Source organism: Chrysochloris asiatica, unplaced genomic scaffold (assembly GCF_000296735.1).
Source record: "Chrysochloris asiatica unplaced genomic scaffold, ChrAsi1.0 scaffold00076, whole genome shotgun sequence".
NCBI lineage: Eukaryota > Metazoa > Chordata > Mammalia > Afrosoricida > Chrysochloridae > Chrysochloris > Chrysochloris asiatica.
The window spans coordinates 1402171-1413790 of record NW_006408594.1 but is presented as its reverse complement, the minus strand read 5'-3'; positions in this window follow the sequence as shown (position 1 = coordinate 1413790).

The following is an 11620-nucleotide window of genomic DNA, read 5'->3' as shown; positions in this document are numbered from 1 at the left end:
ATGTGCTAGACAGTGGAGGGTCTGCAGGTCGTATAAGGAGTAAAGCTGGCAGAGTGCATCCCCAGGTGGGAGTATTTTGTTTGCAGTTAAGCAAATAGAAACCATCTTTATTTCTACTGCTCTCTCTTATAGTTTTGTAAAATGTACCTCTTTGGTTAAGAAGACTCTGTAAGAAAAGGCATCATGGTGGCTCTGTAGCATAAGCACTAGACTGCGAACCACAAGGTCAATGGTTTGAGCCCATCAGCTGCAAATCAGGAGAAAGATGAGACTTTCTGCTCCTGTAAAGATTTATAGCCTCGGAACACCTAGACAGGGTTGCTGTGAGTTGGAACCAACTCGAGGCCACCTAACAACAACAATATATCTTATTTGCATGGTGTGGCACTGTGGATCAGCACTAGACTTCGAATCACAAGGTCAGCAGTTCAAATTCACCAGTAGCTTGACAGCACTTAACAACCCCACAAGGGTGCAATGTACCTGGTTTACATTATTAGTACACTATCTAATCCCCTTGGAGGCTCACAAGCACCTCATTTTCGCAATCCTACCTAGTCATTTGGTAGTTAAAATAAATTTATTAATTTATTGCAGTGTGGGGCCCATGGCTGGATATGAAGGAAATTCTCAAACTAGACAGGAGGTTGTGGTCACAGAGAAGGAGAGAGAAATAATAAACTTAAAACTTCACACTAAAAAAATTAATATGCAAACTGAAATTGCAAAGCACATGAAGACCTCTAATGGTAAAAAAGATACCAACAAAATCAACAAATCGAACGAGTTCATTCCTACTATAATTAACTTGATGGAATTTTTGAAAAATGACTTTGAAATATCTATTGTTCAGCGAGATAATTAAAGAAACAGATAATGAAAGAAATCATGGTGAAAATGACAAAATATTCAGAGTTGAACAATAAAATTACTGTATAATAAAACCTGGGTGCAGCAAAAGTAGTATGTAAAAGTAAATATGTACTGTTAAAGTAATTTATTTAAAAAACATGAAAAAAGAAAGGTGGAAAATAAGTGTTCAATGAAAGAAAAACAAGAACAAAAGAAAACAGAAGAAAGGAAATAAGAAAGGCTAGAATGTTGTTGTTGTTAGGTGTTGTCGAGTTGGTACTGACTCATAGCGACCCCGTGCACAACAGAACAAAACACTGCCCAGTCCTGGGCCAACCTCACAATTACTGCTACATTTCAGCCCATTGATGCTGCCATATTGTGCCAATCCATCTCATTGGGGGTCTTCCTCCTTTTCTCTGACCTTCCATTTTTACCAAACATGAGGTTATTCTACAAGGACTGGTCCCTTCTAACAATATGCCCAAAGTATGAGAAACGAAATCTGGTCATCCTGGCTTCCAGGGAGCATTTGGGCTGTACTTTTTCCAACACACATTTGTTTGTTTGTTTTTTGGCAGCCCATGATACTTTTAATATTCTCCTCCAACATCTTCCTTATTCACTGTCCAACGTTCACATGCATATGAGGTTATTAAAAATACTATGGCTTGGGTCAGATACACCCCAGTCCTCAAGCTGACATCTTTGCTCCTCAATACTTTAAGAGGTCTTGTGCAGCAGATTTGCCTAATGCAATACGTCTTTTAGATTCTTGACTGCTGCTTCCATGAGTGCTGATGGTTGATTCCAGCAAAATGAAGTCTTTCCCAACTTCAATCTTTTCTCCATTTATATGGATGTTGTTTGCTGGTCATTTGATTTTTACCAGTAGGTATTTTAAGTCCTCTTCGCTTTCAGAAAACAAGATTGTATCATCTGCATATCACAGGTTGTTAACGAGTGTTCCTCCAATCCTGATGCCACGTTTTTCTTCATAGAACCCAGCTTCTCTGATTGATGGTCTGTTCCACAGTCTGCCCCTGGCCTTATTTTGACTGATGATATGGAGCTTTTCTATTGTCTCTTTCCACAGATGTAGTCAATTTGATTTCTGTGCATTCCATCTGGTGAAGTCCATCTGTATAGTCATCTTTTATGTTGTTTAAAAAAGGTACTTGCAAAGAATAAGTCATTGGCCTTGCAAAAACCTATCATGTGATCTCCAGCATCATTTCTATCACTAAGGCCATATTTTCCAACTACTGATCCTTCCTCTTTGTTTGCAACCTGTGCATTCCAACCACCAGCAATTTTCAATACATCTTGATTGCATGTTTGATTAATTTCATGGTTGTTTCAAGAAGTTGGTAGAAATGTTCAATTTCGTCTTTACTGGCCTTAGTGGTTGTTGCATTAATTTGAGTAATAGTGGTATTAACTGATTTTCCTTGTTGTTGTTGTTATTGTTAAGTGCTGTTAAGTCAGTTCCAACCCATAGCGACCCTGTATAGGGTTTCTGAGAAGCAGCTGGTGAGCTTGAATCGCTGGCCTTGCGGCTCAAACTAACTTTGCAGTCCAGAGCATCACAATCAACAGCGCCACATCAGGAATCTGGTTTTCCTTGTAGGCGTATAGATATTATTCTATCACAGATAGGTCTTGATATGTTCTTTCTGATGATGAATGCGAAGCCATTCCTTCTCAATTAGTCATTCCCGGCATAGTAAACCTTGTGATTGACAGATTGAAAATAGCCAATACCTGTCCATTTCAGCTCACTAATGCCTAGAATATTGATGCTTATGTGTTCCATTTCATTTTTGACAATATCCAATTTTCCTAGATTCATACTTCATACATTCCATGTTCGATGATTAATGGATGTTTACAGCTGTTTCTCTTCATTTTAAGTTGTGCCCCATCAGCCAATGAAGGGCTTTACTCCATCCGCGTCATTACAATCTACTCTACTTTGAGGAGCCAACTCTTCCCCAGTCACATTTTGAGTGCCTTCCAACCTGAGGGGCTCATCTTCCAGTACTATATATGACAATATTCTGGGGTTCTTCATCTGGTTCAGTATTAGATATTCTGGTGTTGACAGTGTTTCACTGTTTTGCATAAGGTTTTCAGTGACTAAATGTTCAGAAGTAGTTCATCTCTCCTTCTTCCTAGTCTGTCTTTGTCTGGAAGCTCAACTGAAACCTCTTCATTGTGGGTGACCTCACTGGTATTTAAAATACTCATGGCATAGCTTTCAGCATCCAGCAACACTCAAGCCACCACAGTATAACAACTGACAGATGAGTGGTAGAAGGTTAGAATAGAATGTAATATCAAACAAAAAATGATAAAGAGTATGAACAAAGCTACCAGTTATTTCCTTAGAAATATAGTATACAAAATTCTAGATAAAGAGATAAAAAATAAAGTATGAAAGTAAATAACAATTAGGATGAAAACTGGGACCAAACCAAACATAAACTAGGCTTTAAAAACCCTAGTAAAGTTCCATGAATAATGTTATTAAATGTAAGATTGTGGTTGCAGTTGTTGGGTGTTGTCTACTTGGTTCCCACTCATAGTGACCTGATGCACAAAGGAACAAAGCACTGCCCAGTTCTGTGCCAGCCTCACAATTGTTATGTTTGTGCCCACTGTTGTGGCTTGTGGCCACTGCTCTTAGCTCATCTCCCTGGGGGCTTCTTCTTCTTCAGTGACCCTCCAGGCTTGCAAGTGTCCAGGGACTGAGCTCTCATGACAACATGCCCAAAGCACAAGAGATGAAGTCTCATCAACCTTCTAAGAAGCATTCTGACTGTATTTCTTCCATGACAGATTTATTGGTTCTTCTGGCCGCCCCCTGGTACTTTCAATATTCTTCACCAATATCATAATTCGAATGCATTGGTTTTTCTACAGGTCTTCCTTAGTCATTGTCCAGCTTTCACATGCATATGAGATGATTGAAAATACCATGGCTTGGGTCAGGCGCCGCTTAGTCCATAAAGTGACAAATTTGCTCTTTAACACTTTAAAAAGGTCTTTTGCAGCAGATTTTGCTTAATGCAATACTAAGATAGTTAATTTTCTAGAAAAATGAATGAGCAAAGTTGACAGAAGAAGAAGTTGAAATCTTTACTAAATCAGTAGCCATTAGAGTGGAAACGATGGTGTTTCAAGTTGAGAAGTTTAGGGAAGTCACACTATGAAACAATTACCTAAGCTTCAGAATACTGCAACTGCAGGTGATGAAACTAAGATGCTGAGAACAAAAAGTGTCTGTTCGAATAGCGGTCAATAACAACCTGAGGGTTATTGTGGCAACAATACTGACTTCACACAGTTATTATTTGGATCAAATGAGTTCATGTGCACAAAACTATAAACAGTGACATTTTCTACAAATAAAACATTTGATTATTAAAAAAAAATCAAAGCCAAGCCCATTATCATTGAATCACTTCCAACTCATGGCGTGATGGAGAATGGAGAGCCATCGAGTTGTCTGGGCTGCCAGCTTTATGGTAGGAGAGTGCCAGCCCTTTCTTTCACGGTGCCTCTAGGGGGGCTCAAACCATCAACCTTTTCTAGTTAGCAGTCAAGTGCAAACTGCACTACCACCAGGGACAAACTTCAGTCCTTTCTCCTCAAAAGCTTAAATTCTGATGGGGAGTTTGAAACATATGAAGTAGCTGTAACATATAAGCTGTTTAATTTAAAGTCAATTTCAAATGAGGGGCTGCAAACATATGACATCAAATCATCCTCCAATAACTCTGTCTACTCCATTGGGTCAGCAATTCATTGCAGTAGCTACACAGACCCCAAAGATGAAACTCAGAGCTATGAGGTTTGTTAGGGAAGGTTACAATTCGGAATCAGAAATGCACAGAGCACAATCGTTCCAGTCTGCAGCTGATAAATGTCCATAGGATATCCCATTCTCTCACAAGCCTCAACCTCTAACTTTGGGGGTCAGCAAACCTAGTTCCCCCACTTGTGCCTGGAGTCACCCCACCCTACAAGCAAGCTTCCTGTCTCAAGTCACTCAGCTTCACTTGCTGTGTGGGCTGAGATGTTCTCTGCTGTCTCGTGCTGTGGTTCTTGGTTCTGCTGCTCGTCTGCCACTTGTCTGGTGTCATAGCTTTCTGTCCCCGCGATGAGAAGGTTCACTGTGCAGCCATCTCAGGTCCAGAGGACTCACTCCACTCTTGACTCTTCTTGGATAATAGTGAGATTCCCCCTCCTGCTTCTGAGATGGTTCATTTTAAACCCAGGCTAGAGTTTCTATTTTTTTTTTTACAATTACCACGAACTCTGTTAACATCCGCAATTGAACCATGTCATCCTCAGTATCTTCTCCCACCTTCTCTTACCCAGACCCTTGTTTGGTGAGAGTTATAAACTATGTAGAAGAGACATTGGTAATTCACAACAGCACAGAATGGTGAGGGTTGCTCAGAGGGTGATGAGGTCTCTTCATCACCTTTTCAGTGATGAAGGTGATGTGGCTGGGTGGTGAATACACTGTGAGAGGGTAGCAGGGAGCTGAGTGAAAACACAGGGGAGGCAAATCAGTAAAATTCTGAATCACTTGTTAGAGGGTCTCGAACACCAATGAGCAGCTGGGACTGATTGCAGGAAAGAAAGAGGGGATCTATGCTGGCGAGAGAAGTTTGCTGCAAAAATATTGCTTTGGCAGTAATGGGCTAGAAAAGACTGTCGAGGTGGGAAAGCTATTTGCCTAAACTAAACTAGGAAGATGGCTAGAGTCCCTGGGTAGTGCATGAACTGAACACAATATGCTGCTAGCCAAACAGCTGGAAGAAAGTCCTGGAGATCTACTTCTGAAAAATCCACCTTTAAGACGTTATGGAACACAGTTCTACTCTGACACACATGGGGTGACTACGAGTTGGAATGGATGTGGTAGCGACTGAGCATTAGTAGTGGGGTGACAACAAAGTGAATGGAAAAGAAGGGAGGGGAATAAGATATTGATGAGACAGGACAGACCAAGGATCTGACTGGATGTGGGGGGAGAGGAGAGGAAGAGCCCAAAGCAGACTCTAAGGCAGTTGTTAGGTGTCATTGAGTCAGTTCTGTTGTGTAGTGACTGACCCTATGTATGCATATATACATAAACCTTGTCGTTAAGTCAATTCCAAATCATAGTGAACAAAGAACCGCCCCTAGGCTTTCCAAGACTACAATCTTTATAGAAGCAAATGACCACATTTCTTTCTCCCAAAGAGCAGCTGATCAGTTTGAACCACTGATCTTTCATCTAGCAGCCAAGCACTTAGCCGCTGCGCTACCAGGGCTCCATGACCCGATGGCTCACAGATCGTGAAGGCGCTGGGTCCTGCACCATCCTCACACAGTAGGGGTGTTTGAGCCCATTATTGCTGCCACTGTGTCAATCCAGCTCATTGGAGGAATCATCCTCTTTTTCACTGACCCTCCACTTTACGAAGCATGAGGTCCTTCTCCGGGGACTGGTCTTTCCCGGCAGCAAGTGCAACGCATGAGAGATGAGGCGTCCCCATCCTCGCTTCTCAGGATCATTATCCACAACAGGAAAGCCAAGCAAAGGAGCAGTTTGGGGGGAAGATGATGAGGTCATGATTTGTTGTGGGGTTCAAAGAGAAAATTCAAGCAGAAGGACTTTGATGTCTAATATTTATTATTAATAATAATTGCTATACAAAGATGTTATTAGTTTTTTGACATTTGGATAATAACATGATAATCTTGCTAATGATAATCTAAGCAACAACACACGCATTAGTGGTTGATAGCTATTAGGAGAATTCTGCAAGAAATTGCAGAGGATAATTAACCTGTCCAAAACAGCAAGTATATAATCCAGAAATAGAATGTAGATTTCTCACCTAACTCTAGTGTACCTTTGCTGCCAATACCTTTACACCATCTTGTCTCTGTATATAGTGTTAAGAGGCTGGGCCAGGAATTTACATTCTGCCATTGCCCACTGAGTTAAGTGCTGTCAAGTTGGTTCCAACTCATAGTGACCCTGTATAGGGTTTTCAAGGAGTGGCTGGTGAGTTTGACCTGCTGACCTTGTGGTTCAAACCAATCTTGTGGTCCAGTGCTTTATTCCACAGCATCACACCAGGACTCCCCAATTAGTGGCTGGGTAATGAACTTAGGCAAATTGTTTAAACTCTCTGTACCTCAATTTCCTCATTGTCAAAATAAACCAAGAAAACCAAATCCACTTCCACTGAGTCAAATTCTGACTCATAGTGACGTTAGATAGGGTCACCGAGACTGTAAATCTTTACTGGGACAGACAGTCTCATCGTTCTCAATGGACTGGCTAGTGGGTTTGAACTGGCTAGTGGGATAAGCACTGGAATGCTTTTCCTACATGGTTGACTGCTCAAACCCACCAGCCACTCCCCAGAAACACTATACAGGGTCAGTGTGAGTCAGAACCAACTCAATGGCACTTAACAACAACATCTCCTTCCTACTCAAAAGGAGGCTCACAAGGGCAGGACTTTTATTTTATTTTAATATGTGGCACTGGACTGCTAACAAGGTTGATGGTTCAAACTCACTAGCTGCACCTTGGAAATCCTATACTGGGTCTCTTAAGAGTCAGAATAGACTCGACAATGTATCTTAAGGAGTCCTGGTGTGGCATTGTAGGATAAGCACTGGACTGCAAACCAAAAAAAGCCAATAGTTCAAACACACCCGCTGCTCCTTGGAAACGCTATACAGAGTCACTCTGAGTTGGAACCAAATTGACGGCATTTAATAATGACAACAATTTATCTTAAACACCTTTTTGTTAAAAAGCAAATAATATTCAAGGAATCCTGGTGGCGCTGTAGGATAAACACTGGGCTGCAAAGTAGGCAGATCAAATCCACCAGCCACTTCTTGAACGAAAATGAAACTGTGTGTGCTGTAAAGATTTATAGTGTCAGCAAGTCTACACAGGGAAGCTATGCACAGGAATCGGCTCAGGGGTACTGGGTTTGGCTTTATGAATATTCAAGAAGGTAGTGGTGGTCCAAGGGCCGAATTCTTGCCTCCATGTGGGAAATCTAGGTCCAATTCCCTGTCAATGTGTCTAAAGCAAAGCCACCATTCATGTTTCAACAGAAGCTTGAATGTTGCTACGATGCTTCACAGGTTGAAAGGCGCCTACAGCCTAAAATGGACTAGGAAGACAGGCCGGGCCATTTACCTATGAAAACCAGTCTGTGAAAACTCTGTGGTCACAACGGTCCTAGGTACCACTCATCACGGGGAGGGCACAGGACTGGGCAGTATTTCGTCTTACAACACTCACGGAAGCAGCAGTTAAGAGATCAAATGATGTAGTGCATTAGGCAAATCTGCTGCACAAGACCTCTTTAAAGTGTTCAAGAGCAAAGATGTCAGTTTGAGGACTAAGGTGTGCCTGACTCAAGCCATGGGTATTTTCAGCAGCATCATATATGCATGTGAAAATTGGACAGTGAATAAGGACATCCATAGAAGACTTGATGCATTTGAGTTATGGTGTTGGAGGGGAATATTGAAAGTGCCATGGGCTGCCAAAAGAACAAACAGATCTGTGTTGGAGGAAGTGCAGCCAGAATGCACCTTGGAAGCCAGGATGGCCAGACTTCGTCTCTCATACTTCAGACATATTATCAGAAGGGAGAAGGACATCACGCTTGGTAAAGTGGTGGGTACGGGGAAAAAGAGGAAGACCCCCAGTGAGATGGATTGGCACAGAGGCAGCAGCAATGGGCTCAAGCATAGCAGTGATTGGGAGGTGGGCATAGGATTGGGCTGCGTTTCCTTCTGTTGTGCATAAGGTCCCTATGAGTTGGTACAGACTCGACGGCACCTAACAACAACAACAACAACAAGAAGCCCTACCCTTACCACCTTCTGGAAAGCCTTTCCCATTCATTTTTGTAAATCCATGTCTTTTATTTTGAAGGTTAGATTGTCTCAGCTATCAATAGCTTAGCCTTCCAGTTCTAAGAGAAGACTTTTTTCTAAATCTATTAGAATGCTCTCCAAATCTCCAAGTATCCTATATAAGTACACAAATCTGATTCACATCTCCCCAAATGTTTAAAATTGGGGAACAATCTTTAAGAGTAATAACCTATGAGATGACTCAAAACTTTGAAAACTTAGTAGACTTTACATCTAGTGTTACCAATTCATCACTATCAACCGATGATTTGTTTTCCTGGTGGTTGAGTTCATCAGTGATTGTGAATAATACAAATGCTTACCTTACCAAATAGTTAAGCTGATCTTTCTGTTTTGCTAATCAATGCTTTTAGCACCTTTGTGATGTGCTAAGCATTTTACAGTTTTAATAAGTGGGTCGTTAGATAAGAACAGACATGCTAAGAAAGTATGTTTGTTGTTAAATGCTATGAAGTTGGTCTGACCCACAGGGACACTGGATAGGGTTTCTGAGGAGAGGCTGATGAGCTTGAACCGCCAACCTTGCGGTTCAAACCAACCTTTCAGTCCAGCGCATTAGCCCACAGCGCCACACCAGGACTCTAATACGGTCCATTACATTTCTTATTGTGTAACTAGAAGGAAAACACTATACAGACCCACTAGGATATTAGACCCAAAAGCGTATGGGCACTAACTTAGTGATTTGGCCCCATTCTGTCACATATACCTTATCTAATGCACTACTAGTACTGTATTACCTCTGCCCCCTAGACTCTCCCCTCCTCCCTGCTGTCATCATTCTGTGCTATGACAAGGGCAGAAGACAGTACTAGGGGTGTGTTTTCAATGCAGCATAACTGAGCACAGAGATGGAGGTATTTGATCATGGAATTTTACTGTTTGAATAGATGTGAGTGCCCAAAGTCATAATTCTGCAGTGATTACCATATCTGTGAGAATTTTCTGCACCATCAGTGAGGAAACAGAATTCAAAATGACCAAACAAAATCATCTTGAAAACCTAGTTTATTCTGAGCCAATTTACTCTTTTCTAGACCTGCCTGCTGATAAAAGGTGGCACATAGATCCTGGCATAGCAGTGATAATACTCTGCCTCAAATTGCTTGGTGTTCTGTGAGAAATAGAAATCTCTGCATCCCACATATCTAAACATCTCAGAACCTACTGTCCTAAAAATAAAGTACTGCCTAGAAAAACAGTTCCATGATGCTGAATGTGCGGCTGACACACCAACTTGTTCGCAGTCTTCCCTGTCCGGGGAAATCACTGTGGAATGAGTTTATTTGGAAGATAGGTCACTAAGGTCTCCAAAAATCCCTTTTAAAATCTTTTTTTTTTTTTTTTTTTAAATCAAATTGTGAATGGATTTTGGAAATCCTTTAGTCCCAGCATTTTTGTGACACCTTATTTGAATATGTTCCAGTTACTGGTCATTCAGTTTTTTTCTTTTATTCCATCTTCAACACTATGGAGCTACCATCTACTGTGTCAATGAATGCAATCTGAAACTGAGGTGCACCAATTTCTAGCCTTGCTGTTTGGTAAATCCTAGCTTCAAACTCACCACATTTTCTGTTCCTTCCAGATTTTTGTACATTCTGTTCTCTCTGACGATTCTAACTCCTTTTACGGGACGAACGTCTACTTATCCTTCAGGATTACATTTGGGCATCCCCGGCGTCCATTGTCCCTCTTTATTAGGGCCGTTCACACTGGCCGGGGAATCCTGGTGTGGGACTGCAGCTTAATGTGCTGGACTGCATGGTCAGTTTGAACCTCCTCGACATTGGCCCAGGCCTCCCAATGTCAGAGCACTCACACAGTAGAGTGTAATTACCCATTGCTTTGTCTGTCCCACCACTGAACTGTGGGTCTGAAGACAGGAACCACAACTATCACTCTCATCACTGGATCCCCCGTGTCTAGCAAACTTCCTACTCATAATAGGTGTCTAATACATATTTATAGACTGAACATAAGATTAATGGCAGTAAGTAAACTGTACAACATTGATATAACTGCCTTATAATAGGGTCCTCAAGCTCCAATGAAATACTTAAGAGAATAACATCTAATGAAGTATTTTTAATCTAACATAATTACGAAGTCAATCAGAATATACCCACTTTTAATTTAAGCCAAGTCTATTCTGCTAATTTAATGGAGTTGGCTAAATAGAAAGTCAAAGCAGTGCTTGTTAATAATACTAATTAACAAATGGTTGAATTAAAATATATGAGCTATGCAAAGCCTAGTTAAAGTCTGGAGCCACTATGTGCATGTAACAAGCAGATAGTTGCTCAGAGAGGCAGACTTTGCTGCCTTGGTTATTTGTGAGGTGTCTTTGAGTAAATGCCAAGATTCTCCATGCATTGCTTTTGGCGATGGGGGATGGCGAGAGGAGAGTGCTTTTTTTCTGGAGTTTTTCTCTTCTCAAATCTTAGCAATGTAGTTGGCGCTGTTGTTTGGTGCTATTGGGTCAGTTCTGACTCATAGCGATCTTATGCACAACAGAACAAAACCCTGCCCGCTCCTGTGCCAGCCTCACGATCATTCATCTTGAGACCACTGCTGCTGCCACTGTCCCAATCCATTTTATTGGGATCTTCCTCTTTTTTTCCCTGACCCTCCACTTTTTCAATCACGAGTCCTTCTTCAGGGACTAGTTCCTCCTGATAATGTATTCAAAGTATGAGAGACAAAATCTTGTCACTCTGGCTTCTAAGGAGCATTCTGGTTGCACTTTTTTCAACACAGATTTGTTGGTTTTTCTGGCAGTCCATGT